The sequence below is a fragment of the Pelodiscus sinensis genome, chromosome 3 (genome assembly GCF_052426305.1).
Source record: "Pelodiscus sinensis isolate ZL-2025 chromosome 3, ASM5242630v1, whole genome shotgun sequence".
NCBI classification, from domain to species: Eukaryota; Metazoa; Chordata; order Testudines; family Trionychidae; genus Pelodiscus; species Pelodiscus sinensis.
This window is the reverse complement of record NC_143054.1, coordinates 197,789,448-197,813,341: the sequence shown is the minus strand read 5'-3', so window position 1 is coordinate 197,813,341 and position 23,894 is coordinate 197,789,448. Positions and strand designations below refer to the sequence as shown.

At 44.5% G+C, this 23,894-nt stretch overlaps 1 long non-coding RNA gene across 1 annotated transcript in view; it reads right to left on the bottom strand.

The window, feature by feature from the left end:
- The window catches only part of LOC149525205 (uncharacterized), a 136,457-nt gene that overhangs the window by 75,504 nt on the left and 37,059 nt on the right, over positions 1–23,894 (bottom strand). Inside the window, exon 2 of the long non-coding RNA XR_016349300.1 lies at positions 22,142–22,281. This is a non-coding gene — a long non-coding RNA (uncharacterized LOC149525205). The remainder of the gene's footprint in view (positions 1–22,141; positions 22,282–23,894) is intronic.

Sequence of the window (23,894 nt, the reverse complement as noted above, 5' to 3'; positions counted from 1 at the left end):
GTCTCCTTGAAACAAGGACACCTGGTGGTTAAAATGAGAAAAGGCAGAGCAGGCTTTTCCAATCTCATCTAAGGAGGCTGCTGGACACAGAATTTAAAGAAAATTCAGGAAAAAAAAAATAAGAACAGTGCAACTTAATGTATTTTTTCTGCAAAGAGGGAGCATCCCTATTTACCATATTAATAATTGCTTTCCAAAATTATTTGTCATGCTTTTTTATTGTTTTGAAAAAACTATTTTCCGCTTAGAGAAGAATATGACAAAACTCCTAAGGTTGTCTTTGAACATTTGGGACCTGAATCCACATGACTTATGTTGGAAGCTAAGTGTAAGAGTTGTTACGCATGTGGGTAAATATTTGAATATCTGGCCTTTCCCTTTCAAAGTGTTTTTTCAATGACTCAGCTATCTTGATTAGACTGGAGCTAAAGCACTCCACAAAAGTTCACGTGGTTTAGCAGCCTTTTTATTATTAAAAAAAAGAAAAAGAAAAAAAAAGAATCAAACATTTCAATGTGTATGTTTGGTCTTAGCACATCCAGGTATACTGCAGAATGTGTCATTGCAATCACCTTAGTACCAAAAAAAGATCCATTTTTAGAGAATATTCTTTTGTGAACTGTTGGTACACATCATTATTTCAAAAACTGCTCTTTTTTAATAGCATTGGGGAAGCTTGTGTGTGCTACTTTTGGTAAATGCCTATGGCCTGGTTGCAAAATTTTGGGGCAGGGGAGAGGAGGGGAAGAGGGGTTATATGCTATTTTGTGAATGAATAAAATGATCTGCTTGGAGAAGAGACTTTCTCTAACCCCAGTGTACTGAAATATGACGACCTTCATTTTGCAATTATTCTGAAGGCCCCAAACCTGCAATACGGTCACCAGGGATGATCCCTTATAAATACAGACCCCCACTGAAGTCACTAGGGCTAGAGGTCCTAAAAGAATAGGGTGGAAGTAATAGACCTTTGCAGATAGACTATGGCACAAGGGACACCAAAGGAATCAACATAATATTATCACATCTAACCACAATGGGCTGATATTTCTTTGGGAAATGCTGGATATTGTAGCTTTTTTCCCCTCTCTCTGCAAAATGGCTAGACACATGGCATCACTGAATAATTATCTTCATGTAACAGTCAACTCTGCTTCAGTCCAGTTTCTTTCAGAGCTACAGGGGCTGTTTGTGAAATTCTAGTTGTGGATGTACAAAGCTGAGAATGGAATAAAAGCAAAATCTGAACTTAGAAAAAGGACAAAACCTATGGGAAGAAGTTGAATGATAAATATCTACATGTGCATAATGAGTGCACTTTGCTTGTGCAGACAACACTCAAACCAAATTGTACCTATTCAAGTCCAGATGGCTAGCAGTATTTCCAAATGCTGTTACTTGCAAGGAAGTTTGGGGCATTACAGGTTATATCTTGCAAATTTTTGTTAATGTCTTTGGTGGAACCAGATTTTTGCTCTAATCCCATAAATACCAGTTTTAGGGTTGCATACCCAACAGTAGTTATGTTATCCAGATGTAATGTCATGATATACATCACTGTATTCCCACAACAGACTCCAATACTCCCTACCCCATCTCAAGGAATGTCTGAATGCTAGCGATAATTATACATACAATCGATATCCAAATTATATCTGAAGGGGCCTAAAGAAAGTGATTTGATTGCTCTCTATGCAAAGAGGAAATAAATGAGGTTATTCGTTAGAGAGGAAAGAAACTAACTTTGGCCAAACCTGCTGGTCTCTCATCCAGATCCTAAAAGTGGGGGTGTCTTCATAGCTTAACAGTCTAAGCATTGGGTTGAAAATAGCTAAGATATCAAAACACAGGTTCGCAGCCTAACAAGGTCATCCTCAGAGATAGTAAATGGATACTCCTGAGCCTTGAGGAGTCCTTTGAATGAGCCATTCTGCTCTGGATGGATATCAGAAATCACACAAAATAGGAGTAATTAAGAAGGTTGTCCCCGGGTACTTGGACAAACAGTCTCTCTTCCCAGGACTAGCAGATTTTTTGTGGTGTTGACCCCATGCCTGTTCCTGGAAGCAATTTCCTAGACGAGCTTCGAAACCCTTTGAACTTTCAGTAGTGTAGCAGCGGAGGGGGCCCTGAGATTCAGCAGCCATATTCCTGGCAACCACTACAGTAAGGTTTAGCAGAACAGAGGAGGAAAAAAAACATTAGCTCTTGCTTAGGGACAGATCCTGCAGCTGGATCAGTGCAGGCAAACCACTGCTCCTGCACAGAGCCCCAATCACACCCTGTACACGTGGACCCACATGCAGGATCAGGCCCTTTCAAGGACCCAGGAAGGCTACATAAAAGGCAGGTGTTGAGTCCATGTTTTGTCCAGAGACATTGGATTCAAATTCTCCTATTACTACCGCAACTGTCTACTCCTTACTGCACGGCATGTTCTCTATTTAGTATCCAGTATCCCACATCCCACAGTGAGTTGATACAGGACAAACTTCATCCTGTTTCTCTGTGGCAATCTGACACTGTGAGGCACCCATTTGGTTTTACAGTGCAGCACAAACACGGATACAGACTTTGCCCTGTGTTTTTTCACACTGGCTGTTCCCACTCTCTCGCCAAGAGGTGGGTGGCCTCTCAACCGAGTGACAGGCAGGCACAGTGCAGTACGCCACGTTACGGAGTCTGTGCAGTGCTTTGAGATCACGGGGAGCAGTCAAGGTGAACTGCTCTCCTGTGGCCATGCTGAACAGAAATCCTGAAGATGTTTAACCGCCTCCGCTCACACAGACGTGGCCACCACAGAGGCCTGTTTCCTTCCCAGATGCAGCCAGAGACACAGGGACTTGAAGTAGCCAATAGGACAAAAGCAGGGCTGGGGGGCTGTAGCCTCGAATCTCGAAGGACCCAGCCCCTCCCCACCTCAAAGAGGGATGGTGAATGTTGCAGCAGGAAATCTGAGCTGAGGAAATACCGTTCCAGAGGGAGCTGAGCAGTTTAACTCACAATATTAAATTTGCTAGGGTCCTTTACAGCTAGCCACTATCCCGTTCCCTGACTCCCTCTTGTGGCCTGGCCTGTGGACCTCAGGGCAGCGTTTATTCAGTGCAAACCTCACAGGCCAAGCATGTGGCTTGACCCTAGCAGGTGATCTAGAGCAAGCAGTAGCTACAGGTATCAGAACCAGCTACAACACAGATCAACCTGGACCTGGCTCATTTTTGTACAGATTTGTTCCCTATTTTGACAATAAAGTTTAATTGCTCCTACTGCCCCCAAAAGATGCAGATCCCAACACTCCCCTTCACCCTCAGGCAAAAGCATGCACAAACCTGGATCTGACAACTGGATCTTTCCAGAACCAGCCAATTTTATCCCAAGTTTGAATACCTATACAGAGAACAAGTATAAATGCTCCTACTGCACCAATACAATCCAGGCCTTGACACATCCTGCATGAAAATGCCATGGAATCCTGCATCTAGTCAATTTTTGGCCCTTCTTCCACAAATTCTAACACTGTAACGCAGAATAAATGTATCTACTCTTATGTCAGAAAAAAAAGCTAGACGTTAATACCTCCCAGTTCATCAATCACCATAAAAACCCAGATCTAGCACCATAATCCAGCTGGACTGAACCAGTTTTTGGTCCCCAAGCCCATATGCCACTGCTGAAATAGGCATGTTAAGTCACTCATGTTACACCTTTAGGGTATTTCTAGACTACATGGCTCCGTCGACGAAGCCATGTAGATGAGTTTACTAGACATAGGAAAATGAAGCGGTGATTTAAAATAATTTACATGAAAATGGCCGCTGAGCTGTGCCGATCAGCTGTTTGGCAGCACAGCGGGGCAATCTGGACGCGCCACGGTCAACAAGGAAAACCTTTGTTGACCGCTCCGGTAAACCTCATTTCACAAGGCATACCGGAGCGGTCGACAAAGGCTTCCCTTGTTGACCGTGGCACATCTAGACTGCCCCGCTGTGCCGCCAAACAGCTGATCGGCACAGCGTGGCGACCATTTTGATGTAAATGAAGCGGTGATTATTTAAAACGCCGCTTCATTTTCCTATGTCTAGTAAACTCATCTACATGGCTCTGTCGACGGAGCCATGTAGTCTAGACATGCCCTTAAAGTCTAGATGTGGTGTCTCTCGGTACAACACTGTTGCAAAACTGCAGATCTGGTATCTGGAGTTTGCCAAACTGCTGCTTCAAATCCAGAAACCACACAATCAGCATGGAGAACTAGTGTGACTTCTACTATGGCATCCAAAAAAACTAAACCAAACCAACCCAACCCCAGATTTCAACACAACCTGGGACAGGAAACCTAAAAAACTCTTAATTGGCACATTTGGAGCAAGCAGAACAGCAGCACAGAGATCCACCCTGCATATTGAGGAGAGTAATTTGCTGCCAATGTTGGTCTACTCCCTGTTTATCCCCAGGCTGAGCGTCTTAATTCCCAGTGACATCACAATCACTTACACTGTCATTGGCAGAGGATTGTTAGCTCAGGTGAAGAATAAGCAGCCAGAGCACGTGAACTCTTAAGAATCAAAGATCTTATCTTTATGCAAACATCTGCAATTAACCGAGAATGAGAGACACAGACAGAGCAGGCAAGAAAAACTGGTGTGATCATATCACAGCAATTCTCTGTGCTTTTCCCTGACTCCTCTTCCATTGCCAGAAATATCCATTTCAATTAAGACACTCTGCAGAATGAGACCAGGTAGCTAGAAACAGGCTGGGCAAGTGCTTTTAAATTACTGCTGCTGCAATGAAAAAATTTTTTTTTCAAGAACAAATATTCAGTTGAAATCCTGAAGCCAAATCTTACTATACAAGACAGCTGTGAACACAATTTAATTACAACTTGCTTGGCTGATGTGTGTAAAGATCTCTACACCGCTCAGGCAAAATAATTTTCAACAAAAGATTTTTATTTCCTTGTACATACTGCCACCTTGTGGCTCTGGTATCATTAATTAAAAAACCTGTAGGAATTCACAGAGACACCCAAAACAAATATGACTCAATTGGAAATATTTCCATTCACTTGATCCAAAATAATCTCTGTAGAAACAAACAAATATTCATGATACATAGTATTTGCATGATGAATGTACAATACAGTTACAAAGTACAGTAACAACATTCTTCTTCATTCTACCCACTATACAATATAACCTCTCTCTGGTAAAGGGTAATCTGCTAACTACTGAGAAATTATATTAAAGTATTTTTTATAGAAAAGGTCACTGTAATTTTTAAGTTTCTTTTACCTGTTTGATAATTATTGTTTAAGTTCATAGGTACTTCTGTTGCATAATTCTTTGTTTGCAGATAGGGTTAACATTGTAGTTTACAGAGTACAGGCAACTATGTAATTCCTCCGTAGCTACACTGTAATTATTGTGCTATTATAAAGTAATTAAGCAAACATTTAACACAAGGATGCTCCAAATAGCTGTCAACAAATGTAAAGTAGAAAAATAACTTGCATTTAAAATTATAGAGCATTTCAGCAGCACCAACTAAAACAGGCAGTTAAAGACACTACTAGCTTTTGTATTATAAATGTAATTTGTGAAGACTGAAATTTCTGGTTACAGCTCTGGCTGATACTTGGAAAAAGACAGAATAGAATTTTACAAGTTCTCAATGTTTAATCACTTTTGCTATAGCCTCCCATCCGATCCTTCCTATTCCAAACCATGGAAACAGCCAAGTTATTTATGCTTTTTTAGAAGCTGCCTACTTTAGTGTTTTATTATACTATGTAGTGTGGCTTACATTTTCAAAAGTGGCTAGTGATTCTGAGTGCCCAGTTTTTGGGTGCCCAATATAAGCAATCTTAGGCTATGTCTAGACTTCAGAGTTTTTTGGAAAAACAGCTGTTTTTCCAACAAAACTTGAGTTACATCCACACTGCAAGAGTGTTCTTTTAACAGTAAATTGAAAGAACAGAGGTCTTTTTGTGCAATTGGTAATCCTCTTTCTACTGGGAAAGAGTGAGTTTTTTCAGAAGAGGAGGGAAGAGAAAAAAAGCACAGGTGCCCTGATGGCCATTTTGTCCATAGCAATCACTGCTTACATTCAAGATAGTGTTCTTCTGAAAAAAGCTTCTTGCGCAAGAAGCCTGTAGTCTAGATGTAGCCTTAGAAGGGCCTGATTTGCAAGTGCTTGGGCTTGTCTTAAAATCAGACCCCTTGAAGGTGTCACAAGTTAGACACCCCAAAATTCAGGCACCCAAAATCACTAGTCACCGCTGAAACTCTTGATTTGTGTTTCATACCGCAGATCTATAGTGTAATTAGAACATTAAATTATAATAAGCTTTTCTACTGAATTTTTCACTATAGAATGTAGGTGCCACTGATGTATTTTCATGGGACTTTGCACACAAACTGCAATCCTAACAGTGTTTTATTAGCATTTGTAAGAATACATCTCACTGATGTGCTAGCTCACTTTTGTTACTACGTAAAACCCTGGCAGATAGAATACTACCGAGTGATGTGATTCTCACTGAGGGAAACTTCAGGAAAGCAAAGTAGATCCATCCTGGGAGAACTGCAACAGCATGAATGAGAGAGAACTTCAAAAGCACCCCAGAGTAGAGAGCTTTAACAATCCATCTTTTGAGGGACTTTAAAGCCTTTTTGTGGGTACTTTGGAGGATAATGTAATCAGTCCTATGTAATGTAAGGGAATCCCACAGGATATCAAAGTCAAAACCAGTCACAACAAAACTGCCATGTCAGGCTAACTAATCAATTTGAAACTCATCTGGATACATTCTGCAAATGAAAGCAAAACCATGAGAAAACAGATTGTGATTAAATTAGATTTCAAATACTTAGATTGTAAAATCTTTGGGGGAAAGACCCTTTTCTTGTTCTGTTTGTGCAGCACCTTGCACAGTGGTGTCCTGGGGTTCCTAGATGCTACCACAGTATAAATAATAATAACAGATGAAAGACAAGATACTGGGGCTTTGCAATCAGGGCCAGTGAGTTCTCTTGCTCCCTCTACAGTTCTTTGAATGTAATGATTGAAATTGATTGTTACTAAAGATTGTAATTAATGTAATCTTTCATGTCCCCATAAAACATGGCCATTTATGTGGATGCTTAGTGATATACACAAGTAGTTCTGTTGACTTCAGAAGGATTACTCACATCTACAAACTTAAGTGTTCAAGTTTTTACAGGATTCTGACTTATGCAGGGGATTTCTCTGGGGGTAGTGTATAAAGGATTCCCATATGCAGATCTGATTCCTATATAATACTTGTGTCCTTTTATATAGTGGAAATACAAGTAGTTTGCCTACGGGATTTTCAGCAATGCTCAGCCCTGGCCTTAGTCATGTCCTACTGAAGTGAATGGGAGTTTTACCGTTGACTTTAATGGGGGGGCGCACGCACTTACAGAATTGCCGACTCCTGTGATTTTATCAGAATTCTAGCAATTTTGAGGTGATTTTTTTTACCTGTCTTGTGAAAACATGATAGAAGGCTGCCAACATATGAATTTTCCCCTATTCAAAATGGCTGCCATCCTTTACTACTGTAATGGGGACTGATGCTAGCAAGATGGCCACCATTTGCCTCCAGTCTACCTGCAAGGCTACCTCCCCCTGTTTTCAATAGCTGCCACTCTGCAGTTCAAGGAGCTGTGAGGAGACAGTGTAAAAGGTGGATGGGGAGGAGGAAGGAAGCAGGGTACACAGGTACATTTACCAAAATGATTAGGGGGTTGGAGCGTATGACTTATGAGGAGAGGCTGAGGGAGTTGGGTCTGTTTAGTCTGCAGAAGCGAAGAGTGAGGGGGGATTTGATAACAGCCTTCAACTTCCTGAGGGGAGGTTCCAAAGAGGATGGAGAAAGGCTGTTCTCAGTGGTGACAGATGGCAGAACAAGGAGCAATGCTCTCGAGTTGTGGTGGGAGAGGTCCAGGTTGGATATTAGGAAAAACTATTTCACTAGGAGGGTAGTGAAGCACTGGAATGGGTTACCTAGGGAAGTAGTGGAGTCTCCATCCCTAGAGGTGTTTAAGTCTCGGTTTGACAAAGCCCTGGCCTGGTTGATTTAGTTGGGATTGGTCCTGCCTAGAGCAGGGGCCTGAACTTGATGACCTTCTGAGGTCTCTTCCAGCTCTATGGTTCTATGATTCTATGGTTGCCACCTGGGCAATTTTATATTGTCTTCCCAGTTACTGGTGAAAATATTTAATGTGCCAGAGTGTTTTTTTCACTGTTCCCTGTAAGCTGTATGGCCACACAGTAATTGCATCACTATCACGCAGGGCTGTGATCATGGCCGGCATCCAGGGTCCACTGTGTGCCAGGCGCACAACAAGCCATAATGGCCACTGCTTGTCTCTGCCACACCACACCAAGCCTCACCACCAAGGTGGGGGAAAGCAGGGGCTCTTGAGAGAAGACAGTAGAAGGACTCCCTCAAGGGCTGAGGTGGCCTATGACTGCGTTTCTGCATCTCAGAGGCAGCTACCTTAGAGGAAGAGGCAGATTTAGGGAATGTAGGAGAACCTGGTGTATGAAAAAGGAAGAGAAGGTCCAGAAAAGCAGGAGGCAGGCCAGGTCCAGTAGCGGCAGGGGGTTGGGAGTGCAGAGAAGTGCGGGGTGTGGGGATGGCAGAGGAGTGGTGCTTCTTATAAAAGGCTAAACCAATCCAAGTATTTTTCTTGTGACACTGCTGCTTATATGAATGATTGACATATGCTTCAAGTTCTTTCATATGTATATCTGTAACCCGAGGTGAAAGTAAGCGGGTGTGTCCAGGTGTGTAGCTCTGTCAAGAGCCAGCAGGGAGCTATTGAAAGAGCTGGCAGAAACCTGTTGCAATAGGACAGTACTTGTAAGAAATGTTAAGTTACTTTCACCGGTGTTTATAACTCGTCAACCTTAAATAACAAGTTCCATTCACCATCCAGCCCCTCTGTTATCACAGGAAATCAACTAGGAGGGGACAGAGTCAGCACCGTAGCAGGAAACAGCTAGCACTTCCCCTGTCTTAGATATGTCAGAGGGTGTCTTCAGCCAGACTCAGGAGTGCACTGGAAGCTGCTTTTCAACTTGAAAATCACTCATCCATATTGGCAAAGAAGAAGAGGGGAGTTCAAAAGCAACCCCATCCTCCCCATGGCCAGACCTCACACCTCCATCCCCCTCACACACACTCCTGCTTCTGAGACCCTCCACACCTCTACCCCACTCCTGCACTCTCCCTCAACCCCCCATCCCGCTCTGTTCCTGAACCCAATCTTCCACACTCCACCCTCCCACCCTCAGCCCTCTCCTGCACCCTCTCTCCCAGACCCCCCCCCCATCCTGCTCTGCTCCTAATCGTCCACCCACACCTCCTCCTCAGCCCACTCCTGTACCCTATCTCCTGGCCATATCTTGCTCCACTACCCCCCTGCACCCATTTTGTCATCACAGACGGTTGGCTAGTGGTCCGCAGAAAGGTCTATGTTGAACGGGCGGGGGGGGGGGGGGGGGCGCCGTGGACCAAAAAAGTTTGAGAACCACTGCTCTACATAAATCAAAATAACTACAGAACACTCAAGAAAACTTTTACACTGGAGTGAGAGAAAGCCACAGGCCCCAAAACACTGCAGGAGGCTCCCTCCTTTCCATGCACTTTACTGTGTTGGCAAGAGGGGGACTCTTCTTCAGCCATGCCCCTACCAAAAATCACACTTCTATTAATAGGCTCCTGCCCACAATGACACTGCCAATGGAGAGGGGAAAGAGTAATTGCCACGGCACATGGCCCTTTTTCTCTCAGCAGGACCTCCAAAAATGAGCTGTCAGGCAGAAAAAGCACGACACTCAAGAGCTGTAGGTTCTGTTCTCCACCATAGCCCCTCAATGCCTCTACTGGGCCAATTGCCACCGTGGTGGTTGGAAAAGGCCGAGCGCAGGGCCAGATCCTCACATGAGATACATTGGTGTAGCTTCATTGCAGTCGGAGAAGCTCTGTCAATTTGCACAAGCAGAGATCAGGCCCACAGACACCATCCCACCAAAGAGAAAGTAATTTCATAGCTGATGGGAAGGAGACATTTGCCTTGGAAAGCATGAGCAGCCTTTCTGCTTGGGAGGCCAGCAGACCAGCTTAGCATTGGTGGGCCAAGAATCAGACCACCTTTTTCAGCTGGATCTCAGCTTCTCTTACATGCAATAACAGCATGTGACACAAGTAACTGTATAGTCCCACTGGTAGGCTACGTCTAGACTGGCCCCTTCTTCGGAAGAGGCATGCTAATTTCTAACTTTGGAATAGGGAAATCCGCTTGGGGAAAAGCCGGAAAAAAAGCGGCGGCCATGTTTATTTAAATCCCGCGGGGGATATTTAAATACCCTGAGGATTTCCCTATTCCAAAGTTAGAAATTAGCATGCCTCTTCCGAAGAAGGGGCCAGTGTAGACGTAGCCGTAATGTATAGACCGTAACTTATTAATTCTTCGACAAGAGATGAGCAGTGGGGGAGAAGGTTTACTATAAGGTCATGTTTACACTACCACCAAACAATTTTTTTTTTTTTATGAGGAACACCAAGGATTTTTGGTTGAGAAGAAGAAGAAAAAAAAGGGGGAAGTTATGGAGAAAAAAAAAAAAAAAAAACGGCCATTTTGAATTCTGTTGTTCTCTGCGGCACGCCTCTGACTGTCTCGCAGTTTAAGAAACACCAACATAAAAGGTTGTGTGCACAGTGCTATGTTAGGGCATGTCTATACTTTAAACAATCTGGAAATAACTAAAATTGATTTAACTCCTGAAATAACAAAATTGAAATAGCGTGTCCTCACCGTGGGAAAGCACTGAAAGTAGTCTGAGGCAGGCTCCGTTAATATGGATGCACTACCTCAGACTTAAGAACCCCAGGAAGCACTGGGGAATCATTAGTTTGAATGACTCTGGGGAAGTGTTATTTTGAAATAGCAGCACCGGAGCATCCACACGACCACTATTTCAAAACAACTATTTCAAAATGAGCAATATTCCTCAAGGAAAGCAGGAGTTCAGATTTCAAAATAAGCAGCCCGTTTTTTCGAAATAATGGGCTTGACAGTGTGGACGCTCCGCTTTTTAATTTGACCTAAGGGTTTTTTTTTGGTTTTTTTAAATAAAGCCCTAGTGTAGGCCAGGGCTAAGTGAGAGCTTTTCCAGCCGACACAGATGCTCCTTGGGGGTGGTTTAATTATGACAATGTGAGAGCTCTCGTCTGTTGATACAGCTGTGCAACTGTATGCTCTTCAACTTAGGTATAACCTTAGATGAATTTGACGTGAGACAATTTGTGCTAAATAGGCACTGCTGTGATCTGGTTTGCTGCTGTTAGAGGACACTATGATAAGCAAGTCTTCTCTTTAATTGGGAATGCTTTGATACTAAGTCATACATGTTTTGTTTTGAAATGGAGAATGCTTTGATGTGAAACAAGATAGGTCCTGTCATATTCAAGCAGGTTTGGATTCCACATACTTGTGACGTCCCTTCCTAGGGAGTGCTTCTGCATTTCACTGGTTTGTGCCTTCAAGGAAATAGCAGAATTTCTTTCACCATGAGAGAATTTTCTACATTCCTCAGTGAAATGTCATTTGTGGGACCTGAAAGCTAAAAGGAGAACAGACCAGCATTGCAATAACAAAGTAAAATAAAGAGATATTACTTCAGAGATCTCAACACCTCTCCTACAGTTATGTGGAACAAATGAATACTACCAAAAATCATTATCTCATATGAAGTATTTACATGGTCCCATCATTGCAGTCTGCAAGCACCTCACAATCTTGTGTATTGGTCCTGACAACACCTCCATGGGGAAGGGAAGTACTAGCATTGCCATTTTAGAGATAGGGAAGTGTGGTGCAGAGACCAAGGAGCAGAGTCTCACCTGAGTTACACAGAGGTTGTGATGGCATGTCGGGGTCCCCCACCTCCTGCAGCCCTGTAGTGGCACGAACAGACTCCACCAGCTTGTAGAGCAAGGATCCCATGCTACTGGCATTCACACTGACTCATCCTATGAAAAATCTGGCAGACATGCTGTTGAGAGGTGTTGGCACAGGTTGAACCTCTCTACTCTGGCACTCGCAGGGCCTGACGGGGGCAAACCAGAGAAGTTGCCGAACCACAGCAGGTCAATATTGTCTGGCAGCATCACCAACATTCCCACTGCTTACTGGGCTTTAGAAGACATTTAGAGGTAAATTAGAGCTAAACAACAGCACAGAACCCTGAGAGCCAGGACTGGTGACTGTAAACAAACTTTATGAGACCACAGGAAACTTGGCCACACCCAGGGTAAGTGGATATCTGGCTAACTCAAATCATGCTGGACCATGGAAGTTGCCAGACTAGAGAGGTCCAACCTGTAGTATGGTACAGGCAGTCCCCGGGTTACGTACAAGATAGGGACTGTAGGTTTGTTCTTAAGTTGAATCTGTATGTAAGTCGGAACTGGCATCCAGATTCAGCCACTGCTGAAACTGATCAGTGGCTGAATCTGGACGCCAGTTCCAACTTACATACAGATTCAACTTAAGAACCCCAGGCATCCCCAAGTCAGCTGCTGCTGAAACTGATCAGCGGCTGATTCCAGGAAGCCTGGGGCAAGGGCTTCCTGTAGTCAGCCGCTGGTCAGTTTCAGCAGCGGCTGACTTGGGGACGCCCGGGGCAGAGCAGCTGGGGTGCTGCTGGGTTGGTCCAGTAGCGCCAAGGAGCAGTGCTGCGGGACCAACCGGCAGCGCCCCACCTGCTCTACCACAGGCCCAGGGCTTTGCTCCACGTCTCCCTAGTCTGTTGGGGGGGGGGGGCGCACTAGCTGCGTCACCCCCCAGCAGACCAGGGAGACGCTGAGCAAAGCCACGGAGGACCCGGGCGGGATCGCGGCGCTGATCTGGCTCCTCTCCGCCCCCCCCAGCAACCAGGGAGAAGCAGAGCAGCTTTTCTTGCCCCGGAGGACGGGGGCGGCGGGACCAGGCGTCTGCCGCTCCCGTCGTCCGGGGCGAGAAAATCCCCGGATGTAAAATCTGGACATGTGTCGGATCCGCGTAACTCGGGGACTGCCTGTACATGTAAAGTCAGTTGAACCATGTTAATAAACATGACTGAATGGATTCATCTTGGAAAGAATTGTTTAGAGGACTATAGCTGAGCCTCCTTCCTCCACTGGGCAGTAAAGAGAGGTGTGAAAAGGGGTGGTTTTACTTCGGAAAGTCATGGACCTATGCAGCTGTAGCTGTTTTGCCATTTGTTGCAAAGGCATCCAGTCTGGGAAAGTTGGCAATGTTAGAGCAGGTGAGGCTAGGGAGCAACATTCAGTGGCCCAAATAGGGCCTGATTGTCAAAGCACAGTTAGACAATGGGTACGTAACTCCCATGGGATGTAGAGGCTTAACACTCTTAAATAACGTAGCTGGTGTTGATGTATCTTAACCCAAGTTAGGCGCTTAACCCAAGTTAGGTGCTATCTCCACAAGTGGTAGGTCGAAACACTCCCAGGCTACGTCTACATTGGCAAGATTTTGCGCAAATACTCTTTAACGCAAGCATTTTTGTGTTGGAGTATTTGCGCAAGAAAGAGTCTACACTGGCATGTGCTTTTGTGCAATAGATGTGCTTTTGCGCAAAAGCATCTGTGCCAGTGTAGATGCTCTCTTGCGCAAGAAAGCTCCAATGGCCATTTTAAATATCAGGCTTTCTTGCGCAATAAATTCATGTTGCCTGTCTACACTGGCCTCTTGTGCAAGAACACTTGCGCAAGAGGGCTTATTCCTGAGCAGGAGCGTCATAGTTCTTGCGCAAGAAGCCCTGATTTCTTACATTAGAAGGTCAGTGTTCTTTCGCAAGAACTCGCGGCCAGTGTAGATAGGCAGCAAGTTTTTGCACAAAAGCACTTGCTTTTGCGCAAAATCTTGCCAGTGTAGACACTGCCCCACTTACTTCCTTTACTCCTCACAACAGTAAGGAGTACCAGCAGTGACAGCTATGCTCTCAGCATTTTATTCAGCGGGTCTTTATCAAACCTACTAAACTGAACCCCAGAAAAATCAATTGCCAGAGCACTGATCCTCCCATAAGTGCAGATGTGGCTCCTTTCAAAATCCCAGGCTAAATTCCTAGAAATCTAATATCTGAACTAACCCTTTAACCATTCTCTTTCAATGAGTTCTAGAAAAGAGTACATATGAGATTACAGCCTTTGCATTTCTTCATGTAGCCCCTCCCTAAAAGAAGAGAACATTTGAAATTTATGTTTGTCTAATACCCGTGTGAGCCTAAGATATTGTACTTCTTATAGTAACTAGCATCCAGCAGAGGGCATTGTAGAGAAACTGAACACTGCCATCTTTCATTCTCCTAAGTATAGTAACATGTCGTGTAATTGTAGCCCAAGAAAGGGCTCTCTATCATGGCTTAAGCCTTTCACGAGCCAAAGCTGTAGCAGACCTTTTTTTGAGAACTTATTGGGCTTCCCTCATTTTCAGCACTCTGGAAAGCAGATTGCACTTTATGTACATTGGCCTCTCCTTTTCAATATGATGGCACAACACCAAGTAATGTAAAAGCTTTGCCACTGTTCTTTGGCACTCGACATCTAGGTAGGAACACAGCAGAAACACATTACATGGGATTACTGTGTGGCAAAGCTCTGGGCATGCCTCAAGGGTCCTGCACTTCTAGCAAGTCACATTTGCCTCAAAGGCTCACTGTGACCTACCATGCAGCCTCCTCTTTTCTCGGGGCCAGGGTCACAGCCTACTGTGCCATACTCATCAGAGGCTAGTCCACAGTTTGGGGTAAAAACCTCTCCATAGTCCTGGTCCCCTCTCTCAAGAGCAGGCTCTGTAGTGGAGGGATGGGGGAATCCAGGCTTGCCCACTACTATGGGTTCTGGCCCAAGGACCCTAAGGCAACAGCAACAGATTTTTTTTTAACTCCCAGTCTAGCAGCTTCTTCCCTAGGCCACTTCTCCAAACAATCCCACCACCTTTCCTCTGGTACTTGAGCAAGTCAGTCTTGCTCTGCCACAGCTCTCTACCTTGCTCATAGTTCTCAGCTCACACACAGTTCACCTTCTCACTCTCAGATGTTAGGCTCTATGCCCTTCCTGCAGGGAGGTCTTATAAGCAAGCCCCAGCAGGTCTTAATGGGCTGCAGGTGTTCTGATTAGCCTGTGGCTTCCAGCAAGTTCATAATGGGCCCCAGATGCCTGCCTGATTATGCTTGGCCCTATTTACTCAGGGAAGAGAAAACTGTTCACCCAGAATCCAACATATCTTCTCTCCGTTAGCTAATGGCAGCCCGCTGGTCTGGGTTTGTCACATCTGTTATACAAGTTTATTCTTCACTTTCTTCTGTTCCTTTAATGAGTTCATTTTCAAATTAAGTTCTGAGATATGAAGGCTTTTTTTTAAAGTTTTCCTCTTCTATGCTGAAGATATATTTAACAGATCTGTTCTGCTAACAGGTGAATTTTCCATTGCATTTTATTTGAGCTAGCTGAAAATCTTCTCTCTCTCTTACAACCTTTGATAGAAAATGGGGTTTTAAGACTACAGGAAAGTGTCTGCTTAGATTTGCTATCAGAAAAATAATTAAATACAATTTGCTGATGGCAGCTGAAAACTATTTGGCTTTTGGCAATTAGTGTTCAGTTGCCAAAAAGCCAAAATATTCCCTTTATTCTCCCCCTTTTTAAATGAAAAGTCAAACTTTTTCCATGTTGAAACTCGCCTCCTCAAATTCCACCAGACCAGTTCTACATTTTTCGTTACTGAAAATGGAATATATAGTCATATAAGCAAAAGTCAGAAGGGTTGGTCCATTGTGGTTATCTAGTCTGCTCTCCTGTATAACATAGGCCAGGGAATATCAGTGCATTTCTCAACAGGTTTTCACTTGGTGTGTAGAAAATAAACCCCTTCCTTCATGCCTGTAGTCCCTTTGCTATTGAATGAGTAAAGCTAGCAGGATTTTGGCTTGCAGTCTGCAGAGAAGTTGTTTTGCTGTAAGAGACACATCTGCAAGTGGGCTCCATTTACTAACATGCTAGTCTACCAATGTGCTATTACAATAAGGTCAAAGCATAAATGTTTTATGACCTATTAAGGCCCGTATACAGGAAAGCCCTTAGGCATGAGGCCTTTCTTTTGCAGGGCAGCACTTGAAGTCTCACTGAAGGTAAGTACATACTTAAGTGCTGGACTGACTAGTGCTATTTCCTGAACCAAAGCCTTAAAGTAAGGTGCCAACGTATTATGCCTTTGTAATAAGCCTCCTGAAGCTAGATATGTACATCTGTGTCCTTAAGATGACTCCTCCCCGCTATTGCTTTCATGCACTCAGGTTTGTTTTGATGGTAAAGGTGCAATGGTTAGGGCACAATCTAGAGCTTTGGGAGACCTGGATTCTATTCTCTGCTCCACCACAGACTTCTGTCACGCAGCCTTTGCACCTCAGTTCCTCCAGTACCTCCTGATGGTAAATTGCAATTTTTGCTTGATTTCTGTTTCCTTGCATAATTTTCAAGACATGCACTTGTGGTGGGTAGTGTAATGTAAGTGCCATCCTGACAGTTTTATTGTCCCCCTTTGACATGGTACTGCTTTTAAAATAAATAGGAAAGGAGGAAAATAATCAGAGGTGGACATTTTCACAAAATGTAAGATCAAGTCTTAAGATACACAGCTAAGTGTTATGTGCCTCATTACACCTGTCTTACTTCTTGATTTAGAGAAATAGTTTTGAATGGGTATGTGAGGCTCTGGCAGACACTTTTTTGTCTGCTGCAGGGCTCATACAAAAGGATGTTTAGAGTCACACATGCAGTCTGACTCTGTTCATTTATATTTTCCCAGAGGTATTGCCACTGATTTCATTGGTGCTGTAGGTCTCAGACCAATGATAACCCAAGAATGCCTTGTCTAAATAAGAATCACTGGTAAAATCCTGAAGCTCTAACCCATATGCTAATAAAACTCCAACAGCCACCACTTCCTTCAAACCACAATTTTAAAATAAGCTATTGTGAGACCTATCTAGATTGTCAGTGTCACTCTCAGAATAAGATCCAAGATGCACAACATGCTTTTTTGTTGTGATTTTGGGATTACAGCATCTTGCAAAGCTACAGCATCCTATAACTAAATAATCCCCACTAGCAGCAGGGTGTTAATTATGGCATGGACACACATGTTATGAGCTGCTTGGCACTTCCATCAGCTTACTGACGAGCTGTGTGAAATACACCAGGTCCAGTGAAGTATCCCTCATTTATTCTGTCCCTCAGCCAAGAATTTACCCTCCAAAGGATGCTAAGTCATCCTGCTGCAACAGCAATACTTACTGGCATTAAAACCCCAGTTGTCAAGGCTACCTTAATGCTAAGGTAAGACTTAAGGTTTAACCATTGCAAGATTCCAAAATTGCATTGATACCGTCAACCAGTAGGAAGTGCATTCATTTGGCATTACTTTCCTGCAGCTCATTTTACCAGCTCCTTGACAACATTTTACCACGCTGTTGCAAGTTGGAAGCTTTGCTTGGTCCACTCTGGCAAAGGTGCAGCTGAAGAACGGAGTTGAACCTATTACTTTCCATATGTGCCTTTACTTACAACGATAGGGGAGATCTCTTTTCTCTAGGGCAACACCCGTGTTTCAAAACCTAAGATGTGCCAGTACCAAGCTGTCTGCTCTCCTTTTCCTAAGAAAAAAGATCCTGAAAGCAAAAGCATCCGGCTGCAGGTGTGATGTCTCCAAATTATTTTATTGCCTGTGTGGCAATTTTATTGCAGGTGCTCCTTCTTGGTATGTACTCACGAAAAACGCAGTTTCCCACTTTATTACTCTGTTCAGTATAGTTTTATATCTATGCCACTTCTACTGCAAGAGTCTTCTCCCCACCCTTTCCTCCACCACATACCCTCAACTTGTAACCACTCTCGTAAACTCCATGAAAGATGAGGAGAGAGCTACACGTCTTCCTTCGCACAGAACACCACAAATGCCCATCCCCCAGTCCTGCTGCTCATCGGATCAATTAATGATCCTATGGAAAGAGGCCAGGTTTACATAATCACAGAGGCTGATGGCAACCGTGGTCAGCTGGCCAACAGCCAGCCTGCTGACTGCACATTAGCCTGCTGGTGATGGGAAGATTGCCTAAAGATAGCACTGAGTGATAAAGCTGCTGAATAATAAAGTTGGCTTATTACAGCATTAGTTTGAATCACGGCTTATAATGGAAGCCTAGGCTTTTGAAAAGAGACACTCCATAGTGGCCTATCTCTTCTCCCACTGAAGACAATAAGAGATTTACCGTTTGTCTGAACAGGCGCAGAGAGAGACCACTGCTGCAGGCTTCTGAAAATGATTGTCTGACCAACATACTTGGGTGGCAGAGGCTTTCAAAAGGCGCAAAGGGGACGTGGGTGCCCAATTTCCACTCACGTCCGAGGGAGCTGGGAACTTATGAGAGAGGCCCTATTATCCTCCTCCTTTCAGGGAGGGAGAATTGGGGGTGTCAAACACCCCCAGCCTATCAGCCCCATCTTCCTCTGGGCTATCCCAGCTTTTTTTTTGTCTTGTTATTTAAGAATAGGCACACTCCAGTCCAAGCCCCTTTGAAGTGCTCCCCTGTAGTGGCCAGCCTTTTATCTACTGAACACTCACAGTAATACAATTTCTGCTATCCCCACGGCTATGTCTACACAGCGGCATTATTTCGGAATAACTAACGTTATTCCAAAATAACATAGTCCGTGTCTACACAGCAAGCAAGCAGTTATTTTGACATAATGTTGAAATAATTTCGAGCTGGAGGACTTCTTACTCCGACTCCTGTTACCCTTGTTTTACAAGTAAGGGAAGTCAGAGGAAGAGTGCTCTAACTTGGACTTCCTGCTGTGTAGGCAGTGCCAAAAGCTGAAATAAGCTATTTCGACTTAAGCTATGCAATTGATGTAGCTCAAGTTGCATAGCTTATTTTGGCTTTAGCCCTGCTGTGTAGACATGCTCCAGGAGACCAGTGTACACACCAGACTGTGTAATTCACCTGACAATCAGCTCCTTGAATATTACCACAGCACTGAGATATGATTATAGGGAAAACAAGAAGTTTATTATCAAAGGTTCTCTGGTATTCTGCCTCCCTATTGATTTCACATCCCCGCCAGTCCCTGGTTGGCTTTGTATGCAGATGACTCTCCCTGGTGTTAATTTATATGCCAGAGAGACAAGTGAATAAATGTCTTTTGTCTTACTGAAAACCCATTGTCCATGCTGCCTGGATATGGACTTTAAAAACACAGTGTCAGTACACACATACACAACTCGCATCTGTACGTACATTTCACAATACTAATGACCAACATGATCCCGGCTTTCATGTGAGTCCTCAAATGACAAATGGTGAACCAGAATGTACCAACTAGATTCAGGACATTCCTATAGCCCCCTGGTAGTGAGCACTGAGGGGCTTTCTGGGACACAAAGCCTACGGCTATGCTAGACATGCTTTTCAGGTCTGTTGATGTCAGAATACCATACTGGGAAAGGGCTCCTAGTGCAAACCAGCCAAACTGCACATTCACCAATATAGCTAATGCAAGCCCCCAAGCTGTACTGGTAAAAGCAGTTTTGCTGAGATAGCTCTGCCCACACTAGGGGCTTTGGCTACTAGAGTGATGTCAGTGGGGGAAGAGGAGGGAACCCTCCACCAAAACAAGACTCTCCACTGCACAAGACTAGCAACATATGACTGGGGTCACATGCCACATTGCTTGATAATACCCTACTGGAAGGCACTCTTACTGCAGTGATAGTGCCCAAGTCTGTCCTTCCAGCAAACGCTAAGCCTCAGATGGCCAGCCTCTTTGCTTCCTTTCAGGATCACGCTCACAATTGCTTCTTCAGGCTTGCTCCCACCAAACACCCTTGAAACCAATAACCCAGCACCTGTACTTTCAACCAGAGAAACCGCTAGCTTAATTCTTACCCAATCATGTGGCCTACGGCATGGAGCAGTTGCTCACTCAAATCAGCAGCTGTTGCTTTTACTTCAAGAAGGGGCTTGGTTGCTCTTTCTGTTGACCCTGAAAGAACGAACTTGCTACATACATCCACTGGCTTTAATAAACTCTGTGATTCTCTTTTGAGCCAAGTTCCCTAGAGGCAGCTATTAGCATTACCTTGCAGTATAACAATATGAAATCATGACTTGCTACAGGCTTTGCATAGTCTCTATTTAGTTTGGTGTAGCACACAGCTATACAAGTTCTCAGTGAGAGCTCTCTGAGCAATATAAAAATCTCTGGCAGAGTCTATGCTAGTACAGTCTCTTTCCGAATGCTGCATTATCGTGACCCACTAGTGCTATGAGAGAGGCCACATTTGGTTGTAAGCCAGATCCTTCCCAAAAATATCTGTAAAAGCATATAGATCACATTTGTCTATGGAAGAGATACACACAAAAAAGTAATGGTTTGCTGTGAAAAACACTAAGGTCAAAGTTATGAGATGTGTTTGTCTCTAGCTGGGCACCCAAGTAAGCGATGCAAATTTTCAGTCAGGGCTAGTTTCCCTTTCTGCTGGCATGTACACATCAGAAGGTTAGCTATCCAGTAACCTGAATGGCTGCTTGTCATACCCAGTCATGATGTCACAGCATCCTGTGTTCTCTCGTCTGTATAATCTGATCTGCAAGAAGCATCACTTAGAAAGTAATAGGTTACCACTGAAGACTGGTCATTCATGGCAATTTACCCTTCCCACCCGCCTGTCACTTTCTTGCATCTGTCTTTCTCCAAGCATTCACAAGCCTTTGATAGTTGCTCTCAGGTGCAGATCTGTCCTTTGCAGCACCTTCAAAGTGGTCAATATTTATGCTGCATGACTTGAGAGTCTACCTAAGGGTGTATTTGAACTATTTGCATTGATCATCCTTCGTTATTCGCTTGGCCCTCTCACACAGCAACCCAAAGACACGGGTTGTTAGTATTATTCTTCCCACAACTCCTGGAGAAGCTATTTCTGTTCCCTGATCTTTGTTTCCTAGTGGATGTTCTATTTGAAGGTAATTGATTTTTTGCTGTCTTATTGGTTCCCAGAACTGCATGCATTCTCCTACCTTGCCCTTTCTCTGCTAACGTGCATAGTAAGAAGATACTGTGTGATCGTAGCCTCTCATGCTCAACAGATCGATGGGCCTGGCTCGGCCTAACTTCTTTCCTTGCTATTCCCCTTTGCATTTTTTTGCCACAGAAATGTATTTAGATACATATGCTGAAGTAATGTCTGCAGCTTTCTGTTCATAGGGTTCTTGAAAAAAACACTTCACACTGAATGGGAATGTTTTCAAACGACAAGGATACAGTGGGTCAGTACAAGGCCCGGAGCCCCAGCATTGAAAGCAATCCATAAAAATCCTGGAGAACTTAGACTTGTGTTTGGGTGGAGCAGACTTACTAACCAGCTATCTCCAAGATTCTTTAGTAATTTCAATGTGATTGGGAAAGACACCTCCAATCTTCAAGAACCAAGCTGCAGAGCTGAAGAGGCCAAGTGAACTAGCCCAAGTAGCCTGACCTTCTCCTGCCAAAGAACACCTTTGCTTTCTCTCTTAGGAACTTACGTGGCCACTAGCACCTCAAAATCTTTAACACCTCCACACACCTGGGAGGTGTCTGCTATGTTATCTGTGAATGTTAGGAAGAGCCAAGTCTCTGGAAAGCAGAACTTACACAGAAGCTATTGAGAGGACAGAGCATCATCAGAAATCCATGTTTCTGAAGTATGAAGGTACCCGCGTCAGAAGAGAAGCCCACCAACTCCAGATAGTGTGTGGACCTCCTAGATACACAGCCTCAAGGGATTCAGTGAGAATTGAGTGACCGGCTCCTTTAGGCACCCCAGCAAAGCCAGCTTGGCTTCCTGCTTTATACCTAACTGCATACCCATCAAGCAGCAGCAGCAGAAAATTCACTGTAATGGGTAACGATTAAGATTGCAAATAAAATCACACCATCAGGAGCCGAATGATTATACAGAAGAGAATGAGAGAGTAGTGCACCTTGACCTCTATGGTTGCTCACCTGGCATTTCCATTGTGTTGAGTGAACAGAAGCCTCTTTCCCTTCTTCGTCAGCAAAGATACTTCCATGAGAGTGGGCAAGATTTTGACTCCAGTCCCGGGAAACTCTTGACATTCGAGACAAGAACTGAATCTTGGGTGCTGCAGAAGCAAGTGAAGAAGGGGAAAATTTACTAAGCCTGCAAAATCAGTTGTAGCAGAAGGCTGAATTCAAGAATATATAGGGGGTGAGGAGGGCTAACCCTAGTGAACTGCCATTTTATTGCCCACCCCTGGGGTAGATAAACCCACTGATAAGCTCAAAAACTGGCAAGCAGATGTTAGCACTGGTGGAGAGTCGAAGCTCCCAGAAGCTGAGATTCCATCCAGAGGTGAAATCTTAGCCTCATTGAATAGGCAAAACTCCTACTGGCTTCAGCATGGCCAGAAGTATTTGGATTGATTCTGAGAACATCACCTCGAATTTTCTTTTCTGACTACTCCACCAACAGCATTTCACAGTGCATAGTACTACTGCTGTGCTGGATGGGATACCCTGCATTGGCCAACCCATCGCCCCCCACAGCTCCATCCATCAGCTCTCAAATTGTACTCTGTGCCTCTCAGCACTACCTTCCCATTTCTAGGGGCAACACTACCCAGGGAGCAGCAAATACAGAGATGCTACAACCACTCTGGCCATCACCCAGTGCTTAATTTGTAATGAAAGAGGTGTCAGGACTCAAGAAATGCGTTTACATTCATAACTGATACAGCAAGCCCGTAAGTGCCAGGTCTGCCTAGGCTAGAGGTGCCAGGGCTGAGAAAATTAAGTACTGTCGTCACCACCAACCCATCTGGGTGCCACTCTGGCAGTTCTTATTCATTTCAGACCCAGTAGAATAGATAGGAGTGGAGCATGGACAGCAGGTATGCTAGGCAGGGGAAGGCACAGCCTTTCCAAATTGCCAGGCATGGCCCCACTCACACTCCATCCTCAGAATGCCTACTATAGACATAACATGGGTGGAGTGTTCCTGCCCCCAGTGCCCACACTCCCTGTGCTCTGGAGCCTTGGAGGCTGGGGCCATGCACCACCCACCCTCCCTCAAGTTCCAGGGATCTCCTCCCTCCTCATAGTGCTAGGGAGGAAGGGGAGGCTGAGGCCACATTCCGCCCCACCTCCCCGTGGTGCTGGGTGTGAGGCCTGAGCAAATGGGGTGGGGTTGAAGGCAGGGCTGAGGGGATTGCTTCCCCCAGCCCTATCTTCACCCACCACCCATGGAGTGGAGACATCAGGTATGGATTCAGGTGGGAGAACTTGGACCCATTGATAGTGCAACTCAGCAAGTCCTCAAGCTAAGAGCAAAGGGTGAAAAGCAAGGCCTGCCATGGATGCAGCAGAAACCAGAGCAGACATCAAATTCAGGGGAGTCAATCCTTCAAAATAAGAGACACGTTTGTGGCAATACTTATCAGCATCTCAGTTTCGGGAAGTTCCTTGCCACCCCCTACAACTGAGTTTTGATGTGCCCATCATTCCATAGGACATTTATTTCATTTAACATGCTGCAGAATCCAGCCACTGGGAGGCAGTAGGGCTAGATTTTCCAAAAAGCCCCCGGCCAGGTATTCAAGGGCTCAGCACTCACATATGGGGCCAGATTTTCAGAGGAGCTTGGACTCCTTTTAGGCACTTAATTAAGGGCCAGAGTCTCAAATCAGCCCAGCACATTTAGCATCTGAACCATTTCAACATTGGGACCCACTTGCAG